We start from the raw sequence: 10,443 nt of genomic DNA, 5'->3' as shown, positions 1-10,443 counted from the left end.
GCTCACTACTGCTTCTTTTGGTGGGCCTTGCTTTAGGTTGTCGTCTGCTTCTGGCAACCCTTACAAGAGTGTAGATTGTAAGGTATTGCAGGCTGTTCCTCTACGTCTTCTTCTGGAGTCAAAACTGACTCTGCGCAGTTCTGAGGTGTTGATTGGTTCGCCAGGGAGGGTGTCTTCTTACACTGTGAAGCATGTATCCACGCTGCGAAGCCAGATAGTTTAACAGCTGTCTGGGTAGTAAGCAGTACCTGATGAGGACCCTTCCACTGAGGTTCCAAGGCGTGTTTTCGATGGTGGTGCCGTCGTAGACCCAGTCACCTGACTCAAGGTTGTGGCAGGCATCAGAGGTGGGTTCTGTCGGCCAGGCGGCTCGAACCTGTGAATGGAAGTGACTTACAGCTTGTATTAATCCCTTGCAATATTGAAGGAGCGTACTGTGAGTCAAGTTCAAGTCTGGGACTGGAGTAATGGTAGCCACAGCTCGCATAGGGCGTCCCATAACGATTTCAAAAGGACTCAATTTATGCCTTTGGGATGGAGTGGATCACATTTCCATAAGGGCTAGTGGTAAAGCTGCTGGCCAGCTTTACATTGTGGAGTCACAAATCTTAGCAAGCTTATTCTTAAGTACACCATTTCGTCTTTCCACAGCACCTGCACTTTGTGGGTGGTAGGGACAGTGCAGCAGATGCGTGACATGTAATATACGATCCAGGTGTTGGACAATTTGTCCGGTAAAATGTGTACCCCGGTCACTGGACAGAGTGGCAGGAATTCCCTTGGCAGGCATAATATGATTTAACAAACATTTAGCAACGGACAGTGAATCAGCCTTGCGACAAGGAAAGGCTTCAATCCAACCAGAAAATAAACATACCATAACCAAAATAAATTCATATCGTTGACACTTAGGCATTTGTACAAAATCAAGTTGCCAATGCAAGAAGGGTGCTTGGGGCAAGCCCCAGAATCCTTGAGCCACTTTTACAGGTTTACCAATATTGTGACTTTGGCAAGTGGTACAGGCGGCACAGTGGCGGGCTGCAAAAGAACTGAAATGGGGGGCCCACCATCCCGCCTTAGTTACAGCAGAGACCATCCCCTCCTTTCCGACATGCGAAACACCGTGTAGCAGGGCGGCCAGCGATGGGTAGAATGAAAAGGGGGCCACAAAGGCACAAGTGGGCAAATGCCAAAGGGAATCAGGATGTAGAAGGCAACCCTGGGCAACCCAGGAGTCTTTTTCGGTTTCTGGGGCAGAGTCCTGGAGCAGGGTGAGGTCAGTGAGGGACAGCGGTGGTATAGAAACAGAGAAGGAACCTAGAAATGCATCTGGGGAAGGTTCTATGGCAGCAGCATGTTTAGCAGAGGCATCAGCAAATGCGTTACCCTTAGCAACATCAGTATCCGCCATCGAGTGGCCAGGGCACTTAACAATAGCCAGGGCAGAGGGAAGTAAAACTGCATACAGGAGAGCAGCGATATAGGGGCTGTTTTTAATAGGGGTACCGGCAGAGGTAAGGAAACCCTGAGCTTTCCAGAGGGTGCCAAAGTCATGTACAACCCCAAAAGCATAGCGGGAGTCCGTGTAAATGGTGGCGGAGCGTCCCTCCACCAAAAAGCAGGCACGGGTGAGGGCAACTAATTCAGCAACTTGCGCTGAGGTTACAGAAGGTAAAGGCGCAGCTTCTAGGGTTTCAGAGAGTGACACTACAGCGTATCCTGCAAGGAGACAACCGTGGTTGTCTCGAAAACAGGAATCATCAGTAAACAAAACAAGGTCAGAGTTAGGGAGAGGGACATCAGAAAGGTCAGAGCGTGGGTCGGTGATAGCAGAGACAGTTGCAAGGCAGCCGTGAGGATTACCGTCATTAGACAAGGGAAGGAGAGTGGCAAGATTTAACTGAGAACAACGCTTTATGGTGATATACGAAGCCGACAGCAGTAGAAGTTCATACCCGGTAAGGCGAGTGGAGGAGAGGTGGCTTGTATTGCGTTGTAACAGCAATTTCCACAGAGTGAGGGACCATGAGAATAAGGGGAGAGAGAAGGACAAGGGATTCAGACATTTCGACTAGGCGTGCTGCGGCAGCCACAGCATGCAGACGGGGGGTAGGCCTTGGGTGACAGGGTCCAAAGTGGCAGAGAAATAAGCTACTGGGTGGTTCTTGCCTCCGTGCCCTGAGTCAGAACTCCAAGTGCACATCCAGATTGTTCATGGCACAAAAGGGTAAAAGGCTTAGAATAGTCTGGCAGCCCTAAAGCAGGGGCAGAAGCCAAACCTTGTTTGAGGGAAACAAAGGCAGAGTCTGCTTCAGGTGGCCATGGCATCGGATTAGGCACAGAGTTCCTGGAGAGGTTTTGCAAGGAAGGCATATTGGGGAATCCATTGCCTACAAAATCCAGCCATACCCCAAAATTTTCAGACCTGGCATGGAGAGCAGGGTCAGGGAAAGCTAAGGATAGCCTGGACACTGGTGGGAGAAAGCGTACGGGAACCCTGGGAGAGGAGAAAACCTAGGTATGTGACAGAGGCTTGACAGAGCTGTAGTTTAGAGCGAGAAGCCTTGTGACCTTTGTTTGCTAGGGCAGTAAGGAGCACTAAAGAATCAGTTTTTGAGGCAAATAATGAGGGGGAACAGAGGAGTAGATCATCTACATATTGGACTAGAGTGGACCCAGATGGGAAAACAAGGTCAGCTAGGTCTCGGGCTAATGCCTGGGAAAATTAAGATGGACTTTCTGTATACCCCTGAGGGAGCATGGTCCATGTGTATTGCTATCCCTTGTAGGAAAAGGCAAAGAGGTATTGGGAGTCAGAGTGAACCGGAACAGAAAAGAAAGCAGAACACAAGTCAACAACAGTAAAATGAGTTGCAGCTGGTGGGATAGAAGCCAGGATCATTGCTGGGTTTGGGACAACAGGAAAAGCAGGTATGATAATACGATTAATGGCTCGAAGGTCCTGAACAAATCGCCATGATTTGCCATCAGCTTTTCGAACTGGGAAGATAGGGGTGTTACAGGGACTGGAACAGGGAACAATAATGCCTTGCTTCCGCAGGGCAGTCATGACCAGAGCAATGCCAGCCTTTGCCTCAGGGTTTAAAGGGTACTGAGATAGGCGAGGCAGGGGGTTGGAAAAGTCAACAGTAATGCAGACCGGGTCAGTATTTAAGCAGCCCACCTCAGAGGGATGGGTTGGCCACAGAGAGGATGGGACCTGCGAAATTAGGTGTTCAAGGGACGGGACCAGTGGGCAACAAGGGACCGGAGTGGAAAGGATGTTTCAGACATCAGGGAGGCTACAGAATCACTCAGGGAGGACTGGGGAATTTGTAAATAGACCCCATCCGGGAAACAGTATATGGTGCAGCCAAGCTTACATAACAGATCCTGACCCAAAAGGTTTACCGGAGTGGAATCAGAGAGAAGGAAGGCATGATCCGCAGAAGGGGAACCAACCTGGACCGGTAGAGGTTTTGAAAGGGGATAAGGGGTTGGGACTCCCGTAATGCCCACAGCAGACACGTTTTTTCCAGAGCGGGGAACCGCAGGCAAGTCGGTAGTATGAACTGCAGAGAGCGAAGCTCCCTTATCAACAAGGAAAGGGAGAGAAAGATCATTGATAGTTAACACACACTCACCCATGGGAGTGAGAGGTAGTAAAGGAGCTAAAATTTCCTGAGGTTCCCCGGTGTCCCATCATTGCTGTGGGGCAAAGAAAGGCTGGGGACTAATTGGCTGTGCTGGCAGGGGGTCTAACTGGTTATTCACAGAGTTACCAGGCCGGCTCGGACATTCATTCTTCCAATGTTCCGGCTGTTTACAGTAATTACAAACATCCCCATAACCCGAAAATCCAGTTCCCTGGCCCCTCCCACAACCACGTCCCCGTCCCCGGTATTTTCCCTGTCCCCGGTACTGTTTGCCCTGCCCTGAATAATGCTGTATTTGCAAGGCCATTAACTGTTGAGCTGATTGTTCTTCCTTTCCTTTTAGAGTACGTTGGCAGTGCTCTGCCACTGTTTGCAATTTGTCCATGGTTTCGGTCTCCCACCCAACATTTATTCGTTTTAGCATATTGCCAATAGCAGGCAGGAGGCCATCAACAAACACACTAGCCAGGGCGCCCTGTCCATTTCTATCTGGTTGCTGTATACCAGAATGTTGCAGAAAAATGTCAGTTCGCCGGGTGCGATAGTTGCCAGGGTTTTCTCCCTGTCATTGCTTACAGCCATTTATGGCCATCCAGTTGGTTTTACGAGTCCATACCCGAGGGATGGCTTCAAATAGATTTTTAGCTCGTTCCTTACACTTTTTTTGGTATTCAGCATTAGGACCAGTATCTGGTAAAGTAGAGTGGCGCTCAGCAGCGAGCCAATCTGCTGCTGTGAGCCATTTTTCATGCTCACTAGGGGCTGCTACAAGTAGCTTGCACAGCTGCAGGAGGTCTGCCTCAGAGGGTTCATAGGTATCACACACTAACAAAAATTCCTCTGCAAATTTGGTAGGATTTTCTCAGGGCTTTGGAAAGCCTTTTACAATTGAAAGGAGCTCTGTGCGAGTCCAGGGCTTATAGCTCCAAGTGGGACCCCGTCTTGGCCCCCAGTATGCAGGATTCGGAGGGGAGCCTGGATATTTTTAAGGCCCAAGCGCAAGCTTTTATGAGGCAGAGCGAGTCCAGAGGAATGGGCCTCGGCAGTACTGGACGGGTCTGAACTGGAGATCTCTGGGAATTGTTCCTGAGCCAGGAAATCTGGTGACAGTTGTTCCTGAGCTGGGTGCGTGGGTGGCCGTCTATTGATTTGACGCAAGGCTGCCAGGCCAATTAATGCATCTTCTTCATCCTCCTCCCCGGAATCTAGCAAGGGGTTTTCTTCGTCTTTTCCCACCCGGAGACAGGAGTATGAAAGGGGGTCTGCTCGGAGAACCAGGTAAGGGGAGCGCTCGGTCTAGTGGTGGGAGAGGAGGTTTCCAATAAAGCTTTTAACTTATCATTTGAATCTTTGAGAGAGGCGAGTTTCGATTCTGTCCATCTACGATTTGCCTCTTCCCACCACTGCATGAAACAATCGACCTCTCCTTTTGCCCATTTAGTTTTAGATTGGCCGAGTTTGTCTTTTAAGACATCTACTCGGTCCTTGTCCCAAGATCCTAACAGTGGCCACTGAGTTTTGGGATCTCCCTGAGTTAGCCTAGACCATTTTTCCAGAAATTTACAGGAGTCCGGACCCTTCCTAAAATACATAAAATGAGCAGGTGTTCCTTTAGGGAACTGCCCAGACTTAGACGTCTGGCTACCCATACAAGAGGACTTTACACACCAATCACACAAGAAGGAAATTTGGGTTCGTCAGAGCGATGCCCGGTGCAACACAGAAAAGGAGCCCACAGGCTACTGCCTCAATCGCCCTTGCTTTCACACCAAGGGTTTTACCCAAGGTGCGGTGTGGCTGCGATTGTGCAGATTTCACTCACTCAGACCGCAGGGACAGGAACCCCTTGGTCGGCCGATCCCCGGACGGAGACTGCACCCAGACTCAAACACTCCACAGAGAGGACGGATAGGCACAGAGACAGGACAGTCCTCAGTCCAGACAAAACACAGAAATAATTACCTGACCAGATTCCTGATGTCAGATCCCGGGATCCCTACAGAGTGGGAACCCGATGGCGTAGACTTCACTGTGGTCGTACACCTTTCTGTTCAGAAGGAGGACCGCTCAGGCCAAATGCCCAGGTGCCGGCTGCCACGATTGTCCCACAAAACGGTCAGGAATCACACGGCCCCAGTGAAGATGGTTGCCATCTTGGTGGAACCTCCAAATTGTTAAAGTTAGAATCAGGACTCACAATTTGTCAGACCACTCTGTTTTATTAGCACAGCACTCTGCCAATAACACCCAGATAATGTGAGTGGCCATGCAAGACCCAAACAGTCTTATTTATACAGATAAAAGAGCGGGAATTAGACAAAGGGGACAAAGAAAGCAAAACAGTAAAATTCACCTGGGGCACAGCATGCATATCCTACTTCCTTACTAACTCTAATCGATATAGGGCTAATACTTCACCAATTGCCCTTAGACGGTGCAATTGTTCTATGTTAATGTCTGTATTCCTGACACCTGGATTGCAGCATTCCAACAATTTTCTTTAAAGGTACAGGCAGCATTTCTTTAATCCTTTCTATTTTCACAATATAATTCATTCTACTTTCACAAGGGCCCACTCTTGCAAGGTGCTGAGTGCCCTCAGCTCTCAGAGTTCAGCGTCTCACAGAATCAGGGATTGCAGTCTACCTTTTTCTTATATACTGTTTAGATCAGGGGTGGGCAACCTGTGGCACGGGAGCTGATTTTCAGTGGCACTCACACTAGCCGGGTCCTGGCCACCAGTCCAGGAGACTCTGCATTTTAATTTAATTTTAAATGAAGCTTCTTAAACATTTTAAAAACCTTATTTACTTTAAATACAACAATAGTTTAGTTATATATTATAGACTTATAGAAAGAGACCTTCTAAAAACATTAAAATGTATGACTGGCAAGCAAAACCTTAAATTTAGAGTGAATAAATGAAGACTCAGCACACCACTCCCAAAAGGCTGCCGACCCCCGCTTTAGATCAAAATTTCATAATATTATTCAATGCTTGGTAATGGTTGTTATGCATTTTCTAGCAGGACTTGGGCTCATAGCTGCCTCAACTTTTCCATAAAATATCCCTGATGGTATTTTGAATACTAAGGGTCAAGGCATGCTGACCCTTTATCTTATCTACCTATCTTTGTTCATTTTTACAGAGCTGTTTCAATGAGGCTAGTTTTTCATTGTACAGTGATGAAGAAATAAACCCTTGGAAGGCCTTTTTTTTTAATTCCTACACAGAGGCTTAAACAGTTAACTTGTTTGTATTGTGGTATCATCCAGTCTGATCAGGGCCCTATTGTACAGCACCTACCACCTGATCAGGGTAGTAGGTGCTGTACAAACACATAGGAAGATCCATGCCTTGAAGAGTTTATAATCTTAAAACAAGACATGGTAAATGAGTGCAAGAAATAGTAGGGAGAGAGTTTAAGACAAGGACTTGTCACCATGAGGAAACTGACCAGCATGGGGTGTGTGGGTGTTAGGAATTGACCAGCAGATCTATAACTCTGTGTAGACAAGCCCCAATATTAATGGGAACCTACAATTTACATTGGCTAACAATGTGCACAGTTGGGTAGTTCTGAATCAAATGAAACTATGGGGAAAGGCCCATGAATACATAAATCAGCCATCCCTGACTCCCATTCAGTGTGGACAGTATCTTATTTTAGATTACCTTTCTGATAGGTCTTCCTGAATGGCCTGCTCACACTGGCATTCCTCACAATCATTTCTGAACAGCAGCCTCCTTTTACTGTGCTGTGCTCCTCTCTCAGAGCACTTTGCGGAGGGGGCAGGGCCTTTACACTCACCTGGCCTCCAGCTGGCAACAGCCAGGCAGTCTACCACACAGGTCAAGTGGCGAGCGACTAAACACTTTACCTGGGTGTAGGAGAGTCCACCCCTTCTGGGCTACCAATGAATTGTCACACAGACATGGTAGGACTCTTTCCTCAGAGAGCCTCTGGTAAGCTGTAGCCCCAATCAGGCTTGAGCTAGTCTAACAATAGTGTTCAGAGTCAGGCTATCCCTCCCTTTAGGGAGGGGACAGTGGCTTTCAGGCAGCAGCTATTTACAAAGCTCCAGCCTTCATCTAACCTTTCTCTAGGAACTGAGCACTGGGAGACTACTTTTCTCTGGTCTGCTACTAATTATGCAGCGGTTTCCTGTTTTAAGCTCCTCCCTCCAGGCCTAACATTTCTCATAGGTGTGGTGCAGCAGATTGAGGCTATGACAGCTCATTAATCCTGTGTGACCTGGTGTGAGGTTTGCTTACCCCAGCACAAAAGCTGTTCATTGGGATCCACCTCCAGGCTAAATTTCTACCTAGGTCAATTAAAGATAGATTGGCCAAGTGGGAGAACTGTGTGACGAGGGTTCTGCTACATGCAACTGCCACCAACCCAAGAGTTTGAAATGAAAGGTGAGTAAAAACAGGTATCATAATGAAGGGGCTCAAGCTCTTGCATGATATGCAGTTAATGTCAGGCATAAACACCTCACAGCTCATGGGCGACCAAGTCAGAAGCCCGTTGAAAAGCCTCATCTTACCTCACCATTGGAATAGAGTGTGCTGCTCATTCTGTAGGAAAGAAAATAATTGGCAAGTTTTTGTTTCACTGCATCGTGCTCAGTGGTATACTACACTTCACATTAATCACTAGCTTTAGCAAAGGAAGTAGGGAATAGATGTGTGCATGAGCCTTCCTACAGCAGACCAGCCAGGTTGGGTGGGCACACTTCAACTTTTACAAGCACTGTGTGTCTCAGAAGCCCAGGAGGTAGGGCAGTAGACAAGGAATCAAGGATTCTATTCCTAGCCTTGCCATTGATTTGCTGGGTGACTGAATAAGTCACTTACCCTCGCGGTCCCTCAATTTCTCCATGTGTAAGATGAGAATAGTTATATTTACCCTTTGAGATCTATGGATGAAAAATGTTAATTCCACACTTTGGCTCTGTGGATATTGTTTGTATGAGTTATAGACATTTCACTAAGTTAATCTATCTTGCACCACAATGCCTTGAAACTGCAAAGTGAAGTAGTATCAGACATGTAATATATTTAGCAAATGTTAAAGTAAATAGACATAGGAAGGAGAAAACACATTTTCCTGGGCTGCAGAGTTTAACAAAAGTTTAGATCAAGACACAGATAATTTGAGGAGTGGGAAAGAGAAAAGTGTGTGCAACAGCTACAACACTAATAATTTCAAGACTGAACTCAGTTATGTTTCTGGATTGCACTTTCCTTTAATAAAGACCCTCTGACAACTGTCTCATCATCAGCAGTGTGGAGTACATTGAAAGTTATGGGAGCAGGTATGAAGAAATGGTTCTTGATTTATAGTCAGTGTTCTGCTTCTCTGCTAGTGGCAGATGGTTTTAATGGGAGATTCTGGTCCAAATGTTTCCCTCTTAGAGGGGTGTAAACTCTAGTGGGTGCAGACACTTCTGTCCTGTCACTTTCATCCTCCCATCCCAGTCTTCTCTCTGCCACATCCTCGTTGCCTATCTTAATATTACTGTGGGTTTGGGGATTTTTGGTACCTAATATGGCACTGTTTGCATTGTGGATCACTGCTATCTCAAAACCAATCATCAGAGCAGTCATGTTTTCTTAATTACGATAGCTGTAGTATATCTGAGAATATCTTATCAGGACCAGATACCAGTGAGAAGACTGTAGAACTCAGCCTCTCAGGGTAGCAGATTTAAAGAAAAACAATGTTCTAGTACTAGGGGTTTTTTTAATATATATATATATATATACACACACACACACACTACATTTTATACTGACTCGGACAACATGATTTATACATTTTCCAACACTCATCCCTACACACAACTACCTTCTCAATTAATATCCAATTTCACAGGAGCTAGCAGGACTGTCTCAGTACAGAAACTGTGCTGTAAGATTCTTGCCATCACCTCTAAACACAACAGAAGGCAGGTGGCACTAGATCCCTTTTCTTTTTTCCTTTTCTACAGTTAGGGCTAAGTCTTTCCAATAACAGTTCTGCGCATGCACATTCTTACCTTCTCTGAATAAAGAACTGAATAGCAGACATGTTTATTCTGTCAGGAATCATACATAGCCCTTAACTCACCAGGTCAAGAGGGTAATTGTACAGAATCTCTGTTTAGTTATGTACGATGTACAGTACTTTAGGTATTGAATGACATTCACATTTTGGGAGGCTTCTTCCCACAGAATTTCAACCTTTAGAAGGAGTAGAGTGATGTGAAAGACTGCAGCATCAAAAGGAATTCTTTATGCTGTCCATTCACTCCATGCTTAGCTGGGCAAACAAACCATTAAGTGTACAGCGAAAATGAAACCAGTTGTTCTGAAAAGGCTGTATCCTTCGCTTTCTAAGCTAGCTTTAAATTAAAGATGGATAAGCACTAAGTATACAAGAAGGTTCAGCTATGTTAAGTCACTCTTATAAACATGGCTGACCTTGGACACATAAAATGCTCTTCCATCTTGCCGAGTACACCATACCAAATCATGGTTTGAGTGACCCTTGATCTGTGCTAAGGATCAAGACTCTGGATACTTTGCTTGTTCCCATCTACACTGCAAGATAGAACAGTGTTAATACTTCAGCTGGGATCTCTGACAGTTGATTCTTTAGTATAGCCAGGACAGAGCCTTTAAATGCTAAAAAAAAGGTGTTCAAATACCATTGTTATGGGTACAGAGTACACCGATTTCAGTACTAATTTCTGGCTAGAGCTGCTTTGTCTTTCATTTGACATTAAAGCACACATA

The sequence above is a fragment of the Gopherus evgoodei genome, chromosome 8 (genome assembly GCF_007399415.2).
Source record: "Gopherus evgoodei ecotype Sinaloan lineage chromosome 8, rGopEvg1_v1.p, whole genome shotgun sequence".
Classification (NCBI taxonomy): domain Eukaryota; kingdom Metazoa; phylum Chordata; order Testudines; family Testudinidae; genus Gopherus; species Gopherus evgoodei.
Note: the sequence above shows the minus strand (reverse complement) of the source record.